The sequence below is a fragment of the Cupressus sempervirens genome, chromosome 1, assembly GCF_028749045.1.
Source record: "Cupressus sempervirens isolate cs-2001-9-10 chromosome 1, ASM2874904v1, whole genome shotgun sequence".
Taxonomy (NCBI): Eukaryota; Viridiplantae; Streptophyta; class Pinopsida; order Cupressales; family Cupressaceae; genus Cupressus; species Cupressus sempervirens.
In genome coordinates, this window is record NC_143118.1 from 524,191,371 (window position 1) to 524,211,167 (window position 19,797).

The window sequence follows — 19,797 nt, forward strand, 5'->3', positions numbered from 1 at the left end:
CATTCATTGACAAGAGTTTCAAATCTGAGATTAAAATGGGTAACAATGGAACCCTACCGGTTGTGGGCAAAGGATCTATTATGGTCCGCACCAAGAAAGGTGAGAAAAGGGAAATACAAAATGTGTATTTCACCCTGGTATGAAGCACACTTTGATGAGCATTGGTCAGATCATTCAAAATGGATACAAAGTGCTGATGAAGAATGACACATGTGTCATTCATGAAAAAGATGGGAGCAAGAACCAACTTGCAACAGTTCAAATGACAAAGAATAGAATGTTTCCCTTGAGGATTGAGACATGTTTCTCATCTCAAGTTTTTGCTGCACCTCACACACAATCAGCTCTAAGGAGTGTGATTGAAGACCCCTCACAGCTATGGCACCTCAGGTATGGCCATCTTGGCTTATGCTGGTTTAAATTTATTGTCAAATAAAAGAATGGTAGAAGGTTTGCCACGAATAGGAAATTCATGTGACAAGTGTGAGGCTTGTATTTTGGGTAAGAAACATAGGCTTCCCTTTAATTCTAGAAATTCTAGGAGGGCTAGATATCCATTAGAATTAGTGCATACCGACCTAGTCGGTCCTATGCAAGTTACTTCCATTGGGGGGAGTACTTATTTCATGACATTTATTGATGATTTTAGTCATAGGACATGGGTGTATTTCTTAAAGAATAAATCTGAAGCATTTGATAAATTTGTAGAATTTAAAGCCCAGGTTGAAAGAGAATGTGGACACTATATCAAGGTCCTAAGATCAGATAGAGGAGGGGAGTATACTTCCAATTCTTTTGTAAACTTTTGTAAGAAACATGGCATAAAGAAAGAGCTCACAGCCAGCTATACACCACAACAGAAGGGAGTGGTTGAAAGAAAGAACAGGATCATTGTTGAAATGGCAAGGAGCATGATGAAAGAGAAAGGTCTCCCAACTGAATTTTGGGGAGAGGTTGTGGCAACAGCAGTTTACCTAATTACTATGTGTTTTACAAAGGCAGTCCGTGACAGAATTCCAATGGAAGCTTGGTTACGAATAAGATGGACAGTTGAACACTTAAGGGTATTTGGATGTGTAGCATATGCACATGTGCCTAAAGAGCAAAGGCAGAAATTTGATGACAAAAGTGTAAAATGCATTTTCACAGGGTACAGCCCGGAATCAAAGGCATACAGATTGTATGACCCATTGAACAACAAGATGATGCTTTCAAGAGATCTGGAATTTCTTGAAAAAAAGTCTAGGTATGGTTCAATTGATGAGTCACCGAGCACTTCAAGGAAAGTGCCAATTATGAATGAAGAAGATGTTGATGAACAACAAGAAGAAGGAGCAAATAGAAGAAAAGGAAAGCAGATTCAGACATTTTCGAGCTCCTTTAGGCATGATCGAGTGTTAGTGCCGAGTACCAGTGAAGATCGAGCTGGTCGGCAAAGTAGCAGCAGTGAAGATTCTAATCCCACACTCTCCTCCCTGTTACCAAGAAAGACCAAGAGTCTTAGGGAGATATACCAAGATGAAAGGTATGAAGATTATGATGAGAGTGTTAATTTTGCATTATTTTCTCATAGTGATCTAATATATTTTGAAGAAGCTATTAAGGAGAAGAAATGGTGTAAAGCTATGGATGAGGAAATAGATGCCATAGAAAAGAATGAGACATGGGAGCTAACTGAATTGCATCTAAAGAAGCAAGTGGTTGGAGTGAAATGCGTCTATAAGACCAAATGCAATGCTGAAGGAAAAATTGATAGGCATAAGGCAAGGCTGGTAGTCAAGGGCTACAAATAGCAGTATGGCAGAGATTATGATGAGACCTATGCCCCGATTGCAAGAATGGAAACCGTGCGTGCTGTCATAGCAATTGTAGCCCAACACAAGTGGAAGGTATTTCAAATGGATGTGAAGTCCGCCTTCCTTAATGGTGTATTGAAAGAAGAAGTATATGTGGAGTAGCCACCTGATTATGAAGTTGTAGGTGAAGAGAATAAAGTATATAGGTTGAAGAGAGCTCTCTATGGGCTCAAGCAAGCTCCAAGGGCATGGTACAGTAGGATTGACTCATATTTGATGAGCAATGGCTTTAGCAAAAGCAATGGTGAGCCTACTCTTTACATCAAGGCAGCAGATAGTAATGTATTGATTATTGTCTTGTATGTAGATGACTTAATTTTTACTGGTAATGACAAGGCTCTAATTGGTGAATTCAAAGAGGCCATGAAAAGTGAATTTGAAATGATAGACTTAGGTCTCTTGAAGTACTTTCTAGGCATAGAAGTAAAACAAATGCATGATGGCATATTCATCTCTCAAGAAAAATATGTAGGGCAGATCTTGGAGAGATTTAAAATGCAAAATAGTAAGGCAACCCCCACACCAACAACAATAGGTCTAAAGTTGAGCAAGGAAGACTCTAGCAAGAGAGTGGATCCAACACTATACAAGAGTATGGTTGGAAGTCTAATGTATTTGACTGCAACTTAGCCAGACCTATTGCATGCAATAAGTTTGATTTCCAGATTTATGAAAACCCCAAAGGATTCCCATTGGCAAGTGGAAAAGAGGATCCTAAGGTATGTGAAAGGTACCAAGGGATTTGGAATTTTGTATACTGCAAATGATGATTTCAAGTTGGTTGGTTAAACTGATAGTGATTGGGCTAGAAGTTTAGATGATAGGAAGAGCACTTCCAGATACATGTTTCATATGGGATCATATGCAATTTCATGGGCATCCAAGAAGCAACCTATTGTTGCTCAATCTACAGTAGAGGCTAAATACATAGTAGCAAATGCAGCAGCATGTCAGACAATTTGGCTAAGGAGGATCTTGACAGATTTGAATGAAAGGCAAGAGGATGGAACAGCAATTTATTGTGACAACATCTCATCAATTGCATTGTCCAAGAATTCAGTCTTCCATGGGAGAAGCAAACATATAGAGATTAAATATCACTTCATCAGAGAGTTGGTGGAGGATGAGGATATCAAAATGAATTTTTGCAAGTCTGAGCAGCAACTAGCAAACATTTTCACAAAGCCATTAGGCATTAGATCTTTTGTACACCTAAGAGAGTGTCTTGGTGTAGTTGATGTGGATTAGTTGTGATCCTTGTTCGTTTGGCTCGAGACAAAGGGGGGAGTGTTGGAAATTAAACGTCAATGCCTGCAGGTTGTCCTCGAGCCCCACGCCTATCTACCCTGTTAGGTTACTGCAGGCATTCATTTTTGGTAGGTGAGAGTTTGAAATTTGAACGTTGAGAGGGAAAGGAAGGATATGACAAAAGGAATGTTTCTACATTCATTCATTCATTAAGTGAGATCAAGCAGATCAGAGAGAAGTTGCAGAGCTGAGCAGAGAAGGAAGAAGGAAGGAAGTTTGTGCCTGCAGTTGTACGTGGTTCCTTGTTCACTCTGTAAGTTTGTTGTTTAGATTTGTCCTGTTGAAGTAGTGATTGCTCCAGACACCATTGTATACAGCCATTAGAGTTGCAAGTTTAAAAGTTTATTGAAGTTTGAAGTATTATCAATTTAGGGTTATTTTAGGGTTTTCTGGTTGAAGCCGAATGCTCCCAGATTTTGTAATAGTTTAGTGAAAGATTGAATAGCAAGCAAGCAAGCATACTTGAATCTATTGATCTTCCCTTCTATGTTGCATTTGAGAAATTTGTTTGAAAGCTTAAAGCTTTGGCTCTCTGGTTTTAATGGTGAAAGCATTCACGTTGAAATCTCTTAAGTTATAATTTCTTTGTTGGAGCCGAGCTCACTCGGCATCTATTGTTGCCGAGCATTTCTTTTGTGAGCTGGGCATACTCGGCATTTGTTGCCGAGCTCTTCTTTGTGCCGAGTTCACTCAGCACCTGTTGCCTATCACTCGGCACCTGTTGCCTATCACTCGGCACCTTCAAGTGCTGAGTAATTTCTGGCACTCGGCACCTTCCTGTGCCGAGCACTTTTTTTCAAGTGCTGAGCAACCTGCCACTCGGCACATTCACGTACCGAGTAAAAACTGGCACTCGACACCTTCATGTGCCGAGCAATATTTATGTGCCGAGCAAAATTTTTAGGGTTAGGGTTGTGAGTATTGAGATTTAAATTTTAATTGGCATTTCTCACAAATCAATCATTGTACTTCTATTTTGTTCATCTGCGTTCTCTCTACATCGCTTAAGCATAAATCTGTTCAGTAGCAATATTAAAGTGAACTATTGACACAATATTGCCATTCCACACTGTCTGCAATGATTTTGTCAGTTTGGCCTGCTACTTTTTATTAGTTTGTGATATTTTGTCCAATATAGTATATTGCTTCAAATGAATGAGTGCTGGGAGGGTCTAGTTCTATTGATTGTTGAGCTTAATTCAGTTTAGCTGGCCATGCCATAAATTAATTCCATAAATGTTTTCTTTTCTTAGTTGAAATTTGTTATTGGTTTGTGAGAAGGAAGATACCCATGTTTTGGGCCAATTCCTAATAGGCAATAGCTAAACAAGAGGATTTTGTGTAACAATTGTTAATTTTTGTATAGTTAGATAGAAGCTTGCAATTATTTTTGTTACTTTATATATACTTATAAACAACTGTGAATATGTAGGGTGGTGTGCAAAGGGTCCATCTCTTTAATGGTACAGTTGGTGGAGCTGTATTATTAGAACTGTTCAAAAGAGATGGCATGGGGACCATGGTAGCAAGGTTTGTTTCTTTTTGATTTCAAGCATCCGTTTAGTTCAGAGAATGTAATACCAACATTCTTTGACCCGATTCAGTATCCTTGAATTTTCACTAATGTTTTGTATGATAACTTAGTTCTACTGCACTTCTGTTTCAAACTTGAAAACAAATCTATGCAGATATGGAAGACAATTAAAGATTCATACCTTGCCAATACATTACAACATTAGATTGTGAAATTTGGAAATGTTGAAACTGTTTAAATAATCGATGCCATACAGAAAACAATGAAAGACTTATGCAATGCTAACAAACTGCAGCTTTACATTGTGAAATTTGGAAATGGTGAAAGTGTTTTAATAATGCATGCAGATAAAGAAAACAATTGAAGGTTCATGCGTTGCCCATGCAATGCAACATTAGTTTGTGAAATGTTGAAACTGTTTCACTGCATTTCTATTGAATATAAATTTGCGCAGATATTGAAGAAAATTAAAGATTTTTACATTGCCAATATATTAAAGGTTGTAAAATTTGGAAATGGTAAAAACTTTTTAATAATCAATAGAGGCATATATGTAACAATTTTTACTGAGCTGTTTTATGCAGAGGAATTTTAGTTTAGGTTTATGTGAAGTTTAATCAAATTGTAAGGTCAATATAGCTATAATTTAATGTGTGAATGGAAGTAAAATATGATGATTTTTATTTGATACTTTCTACTCTCCACATGAACCTTTAGTTCATTTTTGTATAAGCTATTAAATATATAGCTCTCAATGCCTTTTTTAATACAATGTTATATGATGCATGAGGACTTTATTTCCATTAGGGGAAAGGAAATAGGGTCTTGGAAAACTGGGACAAGTTTTAAAGCACAACATTAAAACACACATATTTTTTCATCTTGTAGATTGTTAAACGCTGGGTGAAGAAAGTAGCTTGGCAAAGACGAATTTCAGAAGACCTGAAAGAAAGATCAAACGCAAAAATATTCCCGTTTGGATCTTATCATTTAGAGGTAAGACATTTGAATCTATGAACAATTTTTATTATTGTCTTTTGGGTAGGTTCAATATGTTATGTACCATGAGGAATCTATGAGCTGGAGCGGTAAACAAGGTTTGCAGGTGCTGACAAATGCAAAGATCCTTGATAACATTATATAAGAAATCACTATGGGAGTTTCTTGGCTTTTGATTTCATGTTTCTTACAGTAGACATGTTTTTCAGCTTTCACATCTCTTACTCTTCATAGGTAGAGATGCTATGGAAAATAATTTTAGCAAATGACAATTTAAACTCAAATCTTAACTCCACATCATTAAAAGAAGCCACAATCAAGCGCACCTCAGATACACATCATAGGGATTCACACAAGGATTGAAAGAAAACTCCGTACTGAAAAACATTTAACATAAGCCCTAGCACAACCAATAAATGGTAACGTCACTCTGACAGACAATAATAGGTATGCAGTTCAAACCATAAACAATTAAATAAATTTACAAAAATTGACATAAACCACAAGAAAACAACCAAAGACAAGTAACCAATAACCAATTATCAAGTAACAATAAATAGTAAACAATACTCAACAACCAGTAACTGAGCAATAAACTATAAATTGTAAATATGTCAGTGGTATATTGCGGGGCTCAGGCAATAGAGAACATTTTAAGATTACTGTATGCGTATGAATCTCATATAGAGAAATGGAATGGAGTGGCTTCTTCCATTTGAGAAAACTATGTGGCATTGCCCTACCTCAAGGGTTTGAACTTTGATCTCTTTTTGAATACATTGGAGTTTTTTACTATTTTTTAATGGAAGTTTAAGCAAAATACTGTTTTAAGCTTAGCTTTGGCTTTTGGTATGTAGGTTGAGAATATACCAAACAAACACCCAAAACAATAAAAATGAGTCATTGGAAAATGGAATCTGCTACCTAAAGTTCTCTCTTTTCAACAAGCTTAGAAATTATACCACCATGACATTTCATGTGACTTCACTAATGACATTCTAGTGGCTTTACTAGTAAATTTAATCAACCATGGGGATGCATCTCCCTAAACTACATCCCCCTTATCTTTTTGCAAATGACTTTGTTGAAGTCCTAAAGAAAAAACATGCTTCTGGCACATTTAAAGAAATGGTGAGGAAATACAACCACTTAAGAAATGCAGGACTATTCTTTTTTCTCTTACATTTTAATAAACTTACATTTTTCTCTTTTACAACTAGTAGTGGCTAAGTTCATATTACTATTGTTAGTTTTATGATTATCCTACATAGGTTGGTCAATCACTCTGAAAACAAGCTGAGATATCTCTTAGGAGTCATATATCTCTGATTTTGTCTCCATTTCTAGTCAATCTTATTGCCTTGGATACAAGGTTGATTGGGAAATATCTAATTCTACTTTATGATTGAAAATGCATGCAGAAAACAATGTTATGTGTATGGTACTAAACTAGATTCAGTAGCTAAGGTCAAGGGACTCGTAAAGTTTGATCTTCAAGCAGAACCTGAGGCGGGAAAGTTTCAGATTGAAGTTGGAGGCAATGTGCTAGGGGTTTTTGACTTTGGACCTAGAAGATTTGGTTATGAGGCAATATTTATACCCAGGGATTCTAGGTTAGATCTAGAGGAGGACGATGGTTACTTGATCTGTTTTGTTCATGATGAGAACACTGGGTATGGTTCTAGCTTACACTCAATTTTTTTGAATCTCGAGTTGTCTTATATTTTTCTCTAGAGATGATAAGAAGAAACTTATATTTATGTGAAGGCTATTGTCTCTCAAATACATGATAAATAGATTGTCTAGTACATGCCACTATTTCAAGAGATATAGTCTTCAACAAAATGGCTCAGAATAATAACAATACCATAGCTAATCTAGAAACTAGGATTGGGATAAATCATAGTATTTACTATTAATCACTATATTAGCAAGTGACATGTTAGGAAAAAAACTGATTATGTTAGAGAAATCAGCAGTTATGAGATGATCAATCAAGAGGAAACAATTGAGAGCTTAGAGTGACACAATTTTCAGATGATCATATGAAATGAAATGGACGTGCGAGTAGAAAGAAACTAGAAAGACATTGTGTATAGATGAAGGTATGAAATGGATGGTTTTGGGGCACTCAGTACAGACACTCAACATTTAGTATCATCATTCGAGATGGTGTGTGGGATTATACACACAATGAACAATAAAGGAGGGAATTAAACCCTTCCTGAGGCTCACACTTGTTAAAGAGACAACAATTTCACATGAAGGGCCATTGCTGAAGTGGACCTCAACAAGTGCGAGCCTTAGGAAGGGTTCAATTCCCTCCTTTATTGTTCACTGTGCATATAATCCCACACATCCATTTGATCTTGAATGATGACAATGAATGTTGAGTATCTGTGTTGAGTTCTCCAAAACCATCCATTTCATGCCTTCATCTGTAAACAATGTCTTTCTAGTTTCTCTCCACTCACACACCCATTTCATTTCATATGATCATCTAAAAATTATGTCACTGTAAGCTCTCATCTGTTTCCTCTTGATTGATCATCTCATAATTGCTGATTTCTCTAAATGTTTTTTGACCAAAACCAAACATTGGTTGAAATTTTGACCAATGCCTAGTAGTTTTCCACCAAGCATTGGTCAAAATTTTGACCAATGCTATGTAGTTTTTCTCCAGCATTGGTTGAAACTTTTGACCAATGCTTGGCAGAAATTGTGCTAGCAACTTTGAAAGTTTTTGACCAAATTTTGAGCAACCATATTTTCATCAAAATTTTGACAGGAATAATTACGACCAATAGGTTGGTCAAATTTGGTCGAACTTTGGTCGAAAATTGCATCAAAATTTTGACCAATATTGGTCAAAAATGACTCCAAATGTACTAGTGCCACAACTAAAAGATTGCTTGTGAAGCACGTGGATGCACTGTAAGTAGGTGGTGAATCAAAGAAGCATCAATATAGATGGACTTGTATGTTTTGTTTCTTGAGGGTCTACTCCATAACACTAGAGTGTTGATTTTTTGGGCGGGGTGGGTTTCCATTAGGCTTCCCTCCTTGTTTTGTTTTTACTCCCAATCGACTTCAATCCCTTGGCTGACCAAATAGATGGAAATAGGAGAAATGCATGAGAAGTGCAATTTGAAGCATGTAAGATGGTGATGGAGACGTTACCAAGTCTATCTAACTTGTAATTAGGTTTGAATCTATGGCTTGCAAGTAGGGGAAGGATATGATGAATGACTCCCTAGGACTAAGAATAGAGAGATAGTTTAGTCTGAAGAAACTATCAAGAGCTCTTTTTTTGACATCTCCATTGAAGGAACTCAATACTAGGCACAATGATCCCTCTATAATGTCAATGGAGATTCTTGAGGTGCATCCTTGGGCTTATTATTTTGGCAACATTGGAGCATTTGCAAAGAAGAGTCATGGCTCAACCACTGCAAACAAGAAGTATCTTACCACTATACTCCCACATTGGGCAAGAAGTTTCTCATTTTAATATTTAAATGTCCTCATATTCAATGGCTTAGTGTATTCAATGGCATGCATTTTTGAAGAGGAGACCATGCATGTGTGATGGGACTATGGCCAACCTAGCAGGTACAAAGCCAAAATTTTAAACAGTGACATGCATGACCTAGAGATGACAAGGTGGACACATGGCAATCAAGTGCACCTTTGTGAGGATAATTAAATAGTTAGTAAAAACAACTTTGATGGTGTGAAGATGGTCAGTTAATCATCGGATGCATGGTCACATTAGTTAATTCTAGGTCAAAAGATTGAGGTGTGACAGAGTGATGCATGTTGGACCTAACTGCATCGCGGTTTTAGAACATTAGATGTCGGGTCTAAGAAAATGCTCTAATGGTGTTATTAGGTTGGTCACACGGTCATAGCAATTAAAGTATGGTCAAGAGGTAAGATTTCAAAGTGGCACTCAAGGGGATGCAGGTCCTGTTTAGGTGGAGTTGGCAAATAGGGAGTTGACACTTGTCATTTAGATATAGTTGGAGAAATAAGTATAAATTGAATTGTTTTTAAATAAACTATTTCCTGAGTCCACATTCTGAGAAGTTGAAAAGGGAATAATTGGAAATGAAATTGACTAATTTGTATAGTTTCAAGACTATATAAAATTTTAAATATTTTAACATTAAAAGATTTGTCTATGGCCAAGGGTTAGAATTTTCAAATGTACATCAGGGTTTCATTTTTATCCAAAACATAGAGTATAATATACCATTGGAAAGGGTACAAAGTGAATTTTCCATTTTCATAGTCAAAATATGTGTAGGTATTCACCAGTAAAATTTACATACAACTTTGTAAATTATGGGGCATTCTCAATAGAATGAGTGATTGTGATATTGCTATCAGGATTTAATTGTGTGATTTTGAGTCAAACTCATTGACCCATGTTTCATGAGTAATGATTCAATATGAATCCATCTCTCATGAGAATACATGGAACACTTTGCACTCATTCGATGAGTTTGACTCAAAATCACACAGTTAAATCTTGTTAGCAATATCACAATTTGACTTGCTCTGGAAATTATCTCCTACTTAACAATAGAATGAGTGATTTTCATGATGAAACATCTGAATTAACTAGAGAGTAGACAAGGGAGTTTGTTGGTTCCAGATTTGGGGAAAATGTTTTAAGAGTTTCATTTTGCTCTAAAAGTCAATTGGCGAGTGTTTTGGCATGTATTTTAGCAACAGATCTAACATCTTTTGCAGTTGGTTCTATTTCCATCATGTTGAAGATATTTCAAACATTCTTCAGCAGCAAGGATAAGATATGGTTTTCAATTACAAGAAGAGAATAGATAGATATTTTTCATCAACAAATGGAGGTTTTCCAAGTGGACAAATGACAACATCATAATAGATTTGAGATTTCTTCCATTCTTTAATCTCTTCTCTTCTCTTTCTTTAGGGTTGGTTCCAGTTTATTAGAAAGTTTTTCCATTGCTGTGATTCCACTAGGTTGTTGATGGTTGACTATTTCTAGACTATTGAGTAGAGCTCTAGCTATGATCCCACCATTCCTAACGAGCATTTCTCTTGTAATGAATAATAGTTAATGAATTTTTACATATATTTCTAGTCTATTCAGTTATTTCTAAGTTATTTTCATGCATCCTATTGTATTTGTTTCAAGGAAATGAATGAAAATGCAACAAAAAAGTTTATCTTTAGTATGATTTATTGTCTCCTATTCATGTTGTTTGCAGTCTTCTACAGTTTGTGAATAAAGAGCATAGATCTAGTTGTAATCTATTTTAGGTTGCATGTTTTGGTATATTTTTCTTATGATTCAAGGAGTCATGTAACTTCTTGATTTACCATAATGAGGTTACAAATTTCATGAAGGGATAGGTCAAGTATGAGATTCAATCTTGATGCAGATGTTTGATTCACAAGGTGAATAGATTGATCTAGAGTCTTGATATATGGAATATATCACTGACTTCCAAGTATGTGTGATAGTAATTTGTAGAATTTCCCAATAGATAAGGTACTGATTAGCTATAGGATCTATATATTTTTTGTTCATACTTTTGTTGTGTTGATATTCAACACATTAATCAATATCTTTTCCCTTTATTTTGAAGAGTTGAAAAGAGTTTCCCTCACTTAGCTTATTAAGTTCATAGGTCATGTTATTGGCTATTTCATGTCTATTCTGCTTGCATAAGCATTTAAGAACAAGGGTTTTATCTAATTTATAAGACTCAAATTGTATGCTTTTGGAATTGGTACCATATAATGGAATCTATAGGTTCACTTGCCTAGGACTTGTAGAGCCTAAAGTAGAAGAAGGAGTATAGCCTTATAGTTGGCCCTGATGTCTGAATAGGTATGCTACACATGAGAATTATCTTTCCCTAGATGTATTTGTTCCTATCATTAGGTTATTTAAAAGATGTTAATTTAGGAGCCAAAAAAATTATGACTCTACTGGGGAGTGTATTGAATCTGTAGGATGGACAAACCTTAGGAATTTGAAAAAGGATTCAAGAAAACCCAAAGAAGTGCATGAAAAAAGTTGTAGCAATGAGTCTTTGATGTGATTTCCAATTTCTTACTTAGAACCATGCATCTTAGTGATTACCTTATTTAGGACAACAATAGCTTTGAAAGTTGAATGTAAATTGAATTGTTACTAGTAAATTCATCTTCAATCAGTTCAATTGGGTATTGTTTCAAAGTGTTATTGTAAAATTTAAGATTCAAGAATGATAAGATATATTGTGTTCTCTTTTCCAAATGTGTAAATCTTCAAGAGTGGTTTGATGATTTGCAAGTTCCTACAAAGTGAAAGTTTGGTTTAGATTTTTCAAGTGACAAATTATGTTTTATTTCTCACAAGTGTGAGTGGCAACTCTAAATCTCTATACCAGTTTCCTAGTTGATTTCATATTAAATAATTTGAAGGACTTTCAGTTTGTGTAGGTAGATCTGAAGCTTTTTATAGTGGTTCTTGGAAAAGAAGATACTAGTTCTTGATGGATAGTTTTAAGTGTTTCATGCATCTACTATTTTAAGAATTTAAATGTAAAAAGTGAATCAAAATAGTGATTTATTCATCCTCTTTCAAGGAGGTGGTCGCTCTACATGGTTTTGATAAATGGTGTGAAGAAGTTCATGTTCACACTCGTGCCAAATCAACAAATAAAGTTTTAGCATTGACACTTAAGGTATTCTAATTTTCATGTGTTCTCTTTTCATGGAAGTCAAGTGTTAGAAATTAGTGCCTCTATTTAGTGACTTTCAACACTAGGAGAAAGAGGTAAAGTTTTCATTTCAAAATGGAGTCAGATCTCAGATTTGAAGTTAGTTTACCAAATTAGGAAAATGTGATTGAAGATATTACTAATTTGAAAAGGGAACTCCGTAGTCAACTTATTACTTTCATAAGAAATACAGTAGGAATTATTCAAGGTCTAAAAGATAATCAAATTTATATAAAGTTCAAATCAACACTCATGGAGTTGCAAATTTATTTAAGACCTATTGAATCTTCATGCCCTGTTGTTTTCCTAGATACTTTTATGCTTGATTCAATTGATTGGCCAACACATTTGAGATTACAAAATATTTTTCACGTTGAAGGTCTTTTAAAGAAAATTGAGAGTGATTTAAGTAGCAATGATTTATGTATTGAATCCTCTAATAATAAAAGTGAATATGGTGAGAGTAATAGTGAGTGTAGTGAATCCATAGATAATGATAATGTGTCTTGTGAATATGAAGAGATGGATTCTAAATCTAGTGAATTAGATGATTTCAACCAGCAAGATGAAAATGGATACATGACCTAAAAATTATGTGATAGTATGTATGAGAATGAAGAAAGTTCTAACAATAGTATGGATAACTTTTCTTTTGATGAAAATAAAAATTAGATACCTAGTGAAGAGGTATTGTACAAAGAAGAGGTAATATGTTGTAGTAATGATTCTTTTTTTTCCTTCAGATTGTTATGCTAATGGTATTACTGCTATATGTTTTTTAGATTAGTTGGATTATGATCATAGCCATAGAGAAGTGTTTATGAAATTTTAGATCTACAAGCTCATGATCTTAAAAGGTATGCAAATGTTTCTCCAGATGCTCATGTCGTCCCTTGTTATGTTTCTTCTCAAGACAAAATCCTTTCCCCAAAGTTTGATGTTGAAAGTGATATAAAATTAGAATACTCTTTGTTAAGTTTTGGAGGTGTATGTGATAATGTTTTAAGTATCAATACACATGATGACTTGTTTTATGTCATCACTAGTAACTTCATTATAACTTCACTTTCATGATGTGAGGGTTGTGAGCATCTAGGTAGTGATGCATATCCTTTAACATGTGACCTTGGAGTCCTTGGTGGGGTATTATTTCCTTTATTTCCAAAGTGTGCATGATTTTTGAAGGGGTTTCTAAAAGAAACATTAGCATTTTGATTCTCATAGCCATATGTGTAATTATTTCCAAATCCTTGAGTGTTGTTTTTATGAGCATGTGTAGCTATCCTAGAGGCTATGTACCTAGCTTGTTTGTGTTTCTCTTGTTCTAGTCTGGCTTGTTCATCTTGAGAAACCATTTCCCCCTTTTTAATGCCCTCTCTCAAAATATGGAAGAAATCATCTAATTGAGAAAGTATCTCCACTTGGTTCATGGTGAAAGATACTATTATTAGCTCTAGGAGTATCAAGTGGGGTATCAAAGGAGCTACCAAAGTGACTAATGAGGTTGTACTAAGTGGCATACTTGTCTTCCTCAACCTTCTCAAAAATAGGTTCACCTTCAAATGTTTTCTTAAGTGGATGCCTAGTTGGAGAAGCTAATTATTAGAAACTTAAGGAAGGATGGATACCTTGACCAAATTGTAGCCTAGTTGTAACCAACATGTAATAGCCAATTCTTAGCTTGATAAGATGACACAAAGCACTTGGAATTAAACTTGCAAAGTCAAGATGTTCACTTGTCAAGAAATGTAGCAAAGATAGTAGTTTGTCAAAAGTGTCCAAGAAATTTACAACACTAGTGACTTGAGACAAGAGCTAGGCAAGAATCCCAATAGCAAATAGCCAAGGAAGTAGGATAAATGGGTTTTGACAAGTGAACAATCTATAAAATTAAGTTTGCATCCAAGGAGCCAAGCTAATCATTTTAGTCTATAATATAGCATGTAACTTTCGACCTAGGGACACAATAGGACCAAGTGCATACACCCCTATTTAGCAAAAACATAGTTAAATTCTAGATTTTTCAAGCGATAGATTGAGGCAAAAAAGTTTAGAAGACCAGCTGATACAAGTTCATAAAATAATATCATGACACTTTACAAAATATCATTGCAATCGAACAAGATAGTATGATAGTTTGTAAGAGATAGTACAATAGAATGCAATATAGCTATGTGATAGAGTTTGAATGATAATGCGATAATTTTAATGTTCTATAAGTATCAAATGATACTTCTCAGAAAAGAAGTATGGTAGAAGTTTAGCAAAGACAATATTTTGTGACTTTGTGCCTAAGATACCTATGCTTTGACTCATTTTTTTGATCATTTCAGCAAAGTTTGACTATTGTAGAAAAGTGTTTTCAATTGGTAACAACATTGTAGTGTTTTCGAAGAAATTTGTAGCACAAACACAAGTATTCAACAAATTGGACAAGGGACAAAGAAACCTTGCCAATACAAACATTTGGGAGGTTTCAAATTAAAAATCCTATGAAGACTATCATCATGTGTATGTACAATATATTTCTATAGGTCTAGCACAAATAAAAAACATGTTAGATTGTGGTGACTAATCAGGAAAGTACTATACATACTTCATAAATTCTTTGGGTTGTGGTCGATGCTGTAGCTGACATATGGCCGACATATGGTTGACATGTTGTAACCCTAAAATTGCATAAAATACTTGTATAAAAGAGCTTAGGGTTAGGTATTTTTATTAAGTTGTGATGGGAAATTGGTTCTTGTAGCGGTAGTGAGCTGTAAGGGATTATGGATTGTAATCAAGTTGTAATCACTGGATCATAATAATATCAGACTTGTTGTTTGGTGGATGTAGCCTAGGGATTGGGTGAACCACATTAAATCTTGGTGCCTTGTGTTCTTTTATGTGTGATCTATTTTTTTTTTTTATTGGTTATATTTGCATGTAATTTTTATTTATGTCTATGGTTTAATCCTAACAAGTGGTATCAGAGTGAGGTTGTCTTTCAGTTATCCTCGGCAGAAAAGTCTCACAATTAAGTGAGAGTGTCACAGTCGAGTGGGAGAGATGGTAGATGAGGGTAAGTTGAGGGTTGATAGGTTTAATGGGCAGGACTTCCAGTTATGGAAGATGCAAATAGAAGACTATCTTTATCAAAAGGATTTATGAAAGCCATTGGAAGGCAAAGCCAATAATAAAAGATCTATGTCAAATGATGAATGAGATCTTTTGGATAGAAAGGCATTTGGAAGCATTCGATTATGCCTAGCACCATCAGTGGCATTTAATATTACAAAAGCAAAGACAATAGAATATTTGATGAAAACCTTAGTGACACTGTATGAAAAGCCCTCCACTTCAAACAAGGTATTTCTCATGAAGCATTTGTTTAATATGAAAATGGAAAAAGGTGGATCTATTGCAGATCATTTAAATGAGTTTAATACTATTACTAGTCAGTTGTTTTCTGTGGGTATCAATTTTGATGAAGAAATTAGGGCTCTCTTGATTTTATGTTTTTTGACTAAAAGCTAGAATGGCTTGCTAATGGCGGTGAGTAATTTAGTTCCTCGATCTAGTACCCTAAAATGTGAAGATGTGATTGGTGTTGTTTTGAGTGAGGAAACTCATAGGAAAACCTCAGGTGGATCTACATTAGGAAGTGCTTTGAATGCACAAAGTAGGGGCAGAATGACTGAGAGAGGAAGTAACTCTAGAAATTGCGAGAAATCAAGAGGAAAGTCAAAGGGGAGGAGGTCTCAATTGAGAGGACCGAATGACTGTTGGTACTATGGGAAACCATGTTATAAAAAGAAAGATTACTGGAATCAAAAGAAAAATAAAGGAGATAAACTAGATGGAGACAAGGAGGCAAATGTGGTAAGTAACAAATTTGAAGAGGATGCTTTGCTTCTGTCTTTAGAAAGTGTTGATGATTCATGGGTTTTAGATTATGGTGCTTCATTTCATGCTACACCTCATAGAGGTTACTTCATTGATTATGTCCAAAGATATTTTGGGCTTTTTATTTGGGGGATAATGAACCCTATCATATTGTTGGAAAGGGAAAAATTAAGATTAAGTTGTAGAATGGGAATCATTGGCTAATACATGAGGTAAGACATGTTCCAAGGCTGAGTAGAAATTTAATTTCAGTAGGGCAACTTAGTGATGAGGGTTGTGTAGTTACTTTTAATGATAAATATTGGAAGGTTTCAAAAGGTTCCCTTGTAGTAGCAAAAGGTGTGAAAGTAGATAGCCAATATCTTTGTACAAGTCATATTGTTCCTTCTACTTTAATTATTTCAGAGAAAAATGAATGTTCAAGAATAATTGCTATAGTTGAGCAGGGAGAACAAATAGCTACTATAGATTCTAATACAATGCTATGGCACAACAGACTTGGGCACATGAGTGAGAAATGTATGAAAGTACTTCATTCAAAGAAAGTTTTACCAGGTCTAAAATGTGTTAATATGGATTTTTGTGAAAGTTGTGTGTGTGGAAAACAAAAGAGAGTAAGTTTTGTGAAGACTGGGAAGGAAAACAAAAAGGAGAAATTAGAGCTTGTGCATATAGATGTATGGGGACTAGCTTAGGTATCTTCCCTTGGAGGCTCTCATTATTATGTTACATTTATTGATGACACAACTAGAAAAGTATGAGTTTATTTCCTTAGATAGAAATCTGATGTATTTCAAACTTTTAAGAAATGGAAATGCTTGGTTTAAAATAAGATTGGTAAGAAATTAAAATGTCTTAGATCTGATAATGGTGGTGAGTATTGCAGTCATGAATTTGAAGATTATTGCTCCACTAATGGTATTCATAGATAAAAAATTGTTCCAAGGACTCCATAGGAAAATGGAGTGGTTGAATGCATGAACAAGACTATAATGGAGTGCGCAAGGAGCATGAGGTTGCATGTTGGGTTGCCATTACACATGTGGGTAGAGGCTATCAATACTATTGTATATTTGATTAATAGAGGCCCTTCTACTACTTTGGACTCTGGTATTCTAGAGGAAGCATGGACTGGTAAGAAGGTGAGTTGTTCTTTTCTCAAGACCTTCGGTTGTGAAGTATTTTCTCACATAGATTCTGAAAATAGAACCAAGCTGGAAGCTAAGTCAAAGAAATGTGTATTTTTTGGATATAGCATTAATTAATTTGGTTATAGGCTTTGGGATTTTAAAAATTATAAAATTTTAAGAAGCAGGGATGTCGTATTCAATGAAAAAGTGTTTTATAAAGATTTGTTGTAGCAACATGAGAAGAAAGAAGATGATTATGTAGTGTTGGATGATACTCTAAAAGTTGATGTTCCAGCCATTCCTCATGATGTGCAACAACTACAACAACAAATACCACATACATTGGTGAATGTTAGATGGTTAGCTAGGAAAATTAGACCTCTAAAGAGATTTTCTCCCTTTTTGTATTCTATTTTACTTACTGATGCTGGTGAACTTGAAAGTTATGATGAAGCTATGCAGGTGGATACTAAGATTCAGTGGGAGTCTACAATGAAAGATGAAATAGACTCTCTACTAAAGAATAAGACATGGGATTCATGTAAGTTTCCTACAAGTAAAAGAGCTTTACAAAATAAGTGGGTTTATAGGTTGAAAGAAGAGGAAGGGGGTCAAAAAAGATTTAAAGCCAGGTTAGTTGTAAAAGGATTTGCACAAAAAAAGGGAATTGATTTTGATGAGATATTTTCTCCTATTGTTAAAATGACTTCTATCCATACTATTTTAAGTCTTGTGGCTACTGAAGATTTTCATTTAGAGCAGCTGGATGTTAAAAAAATCTTCCTTCATGGTAATTTGGATGAAGAGATATATATGGCTCAGCCATAGGGATTTGCAGTCAAAGGTAAGGAGAACTTAGTGTGCAAATTGAAGAAAAGTTTATATGGCTTAAAGCAAGCACCTCAGCAATGGTATCTGAAATTTGATAGTTTTATGCATAAGCATGGTTATAGTAGGTGTCATTCAGATCATTGTGTCTACTTTAAGAGGTCATATGATGATAGCTACATTATTTTATGTTTATATGTTGATGATATTCTTGTAGCTGGGTCTAACATGGATCACATTAAGGGGCTGAAAAGCCAATTACCACATGCATTTTCTATGAAGGATTTGGGGGTAGCAAAACAAATCCTTGGTATGAAGATTTACAAAGATAGGAAGAACAGAACATTGACGCTATCTCAGGCTGATTATGTGGAGAAGGTGTTGCAACGTTTCTCTATGGAGAATGCTAAAGCTGTCAGCACACCTTTACCTAGTCATTTGAAGTTGAATAAGGAGATGTGTCCTAAGACACAGGAAGATGAGGATAAGATTTACAAGATACCCTATGCTTCAGCTATAGGAAGCTTGATGTATGCTATGGTATGTACTAGGCTAGATATTGCACATGTAGTGGGAGTCATTAGTAGGTATATGAGTCATCCAAGAATTGAGCATTGAAATGCAGTCAAATGGATTATCAAATATTTGAGAGGAACATCTAATAATTTTTTACACTTTGGGGGCTCTACTACTAATTTATAAGGCTATGTTGACTTAGATTTGGTAGGGGATATTGATACCGGGCCAAGTACTACAGCTTATGTCTTTATTATTGGTGGGGTAGCCATGAGCTGGGTTTCTTAGTTACAGAAGGTTAATGCTTTATCCACTACAAAGGCAGAGTATGTTGTTGCTACAGAGGCAACCAAGGACATGATATGGCTTCATTTCTTCTTGGAAGAATTGGGACACCCTTAGAGGGATAATTATTTGTTTACAAATAGTCAAAGTGCCATTCATCTTTGCAAAGAATTTAGCTCTGAATTCTAAGACCAAACACATATAGTTGCAATACCATTTCATTCAGTCAATTTTGGAGGATGGACAGTTAAAGTTGGAGAAGATACATACAAATGAAAATCCATCAGATATGTTGACAAAGGTAGTAACAAGGGAGAAGTTGAACTCCTCTTTAGCTTTGGTTGGTCTTCTAGACTAACCATGAATCAAAGAATAACAAAGTCTAGGGTGGTTTGATCTAGTGGGAGCCCCATGTGGTAGCGGTATAGCTACAAGATCAGCCTCCAAGTGGGAGATTGTTGTTTAGTGTGGAGCTTGATTAGTCCCCAAGTGGGAGATTGTTAGATTGTGGTGACTGATCAAGAAATTATTGTACATACTTCATAAATTCTTTGGGGTTTGGGCCAACATTGTAGCTGACATATGGCCAACATGTTGTAACCCTAAAATGGCATAAAATACTTGTATAAAAGGGCTTAGGGTTAGGTATTTTCATTAAGTTTTGATGCGAAATTGGTTCTTGCAATGGTATT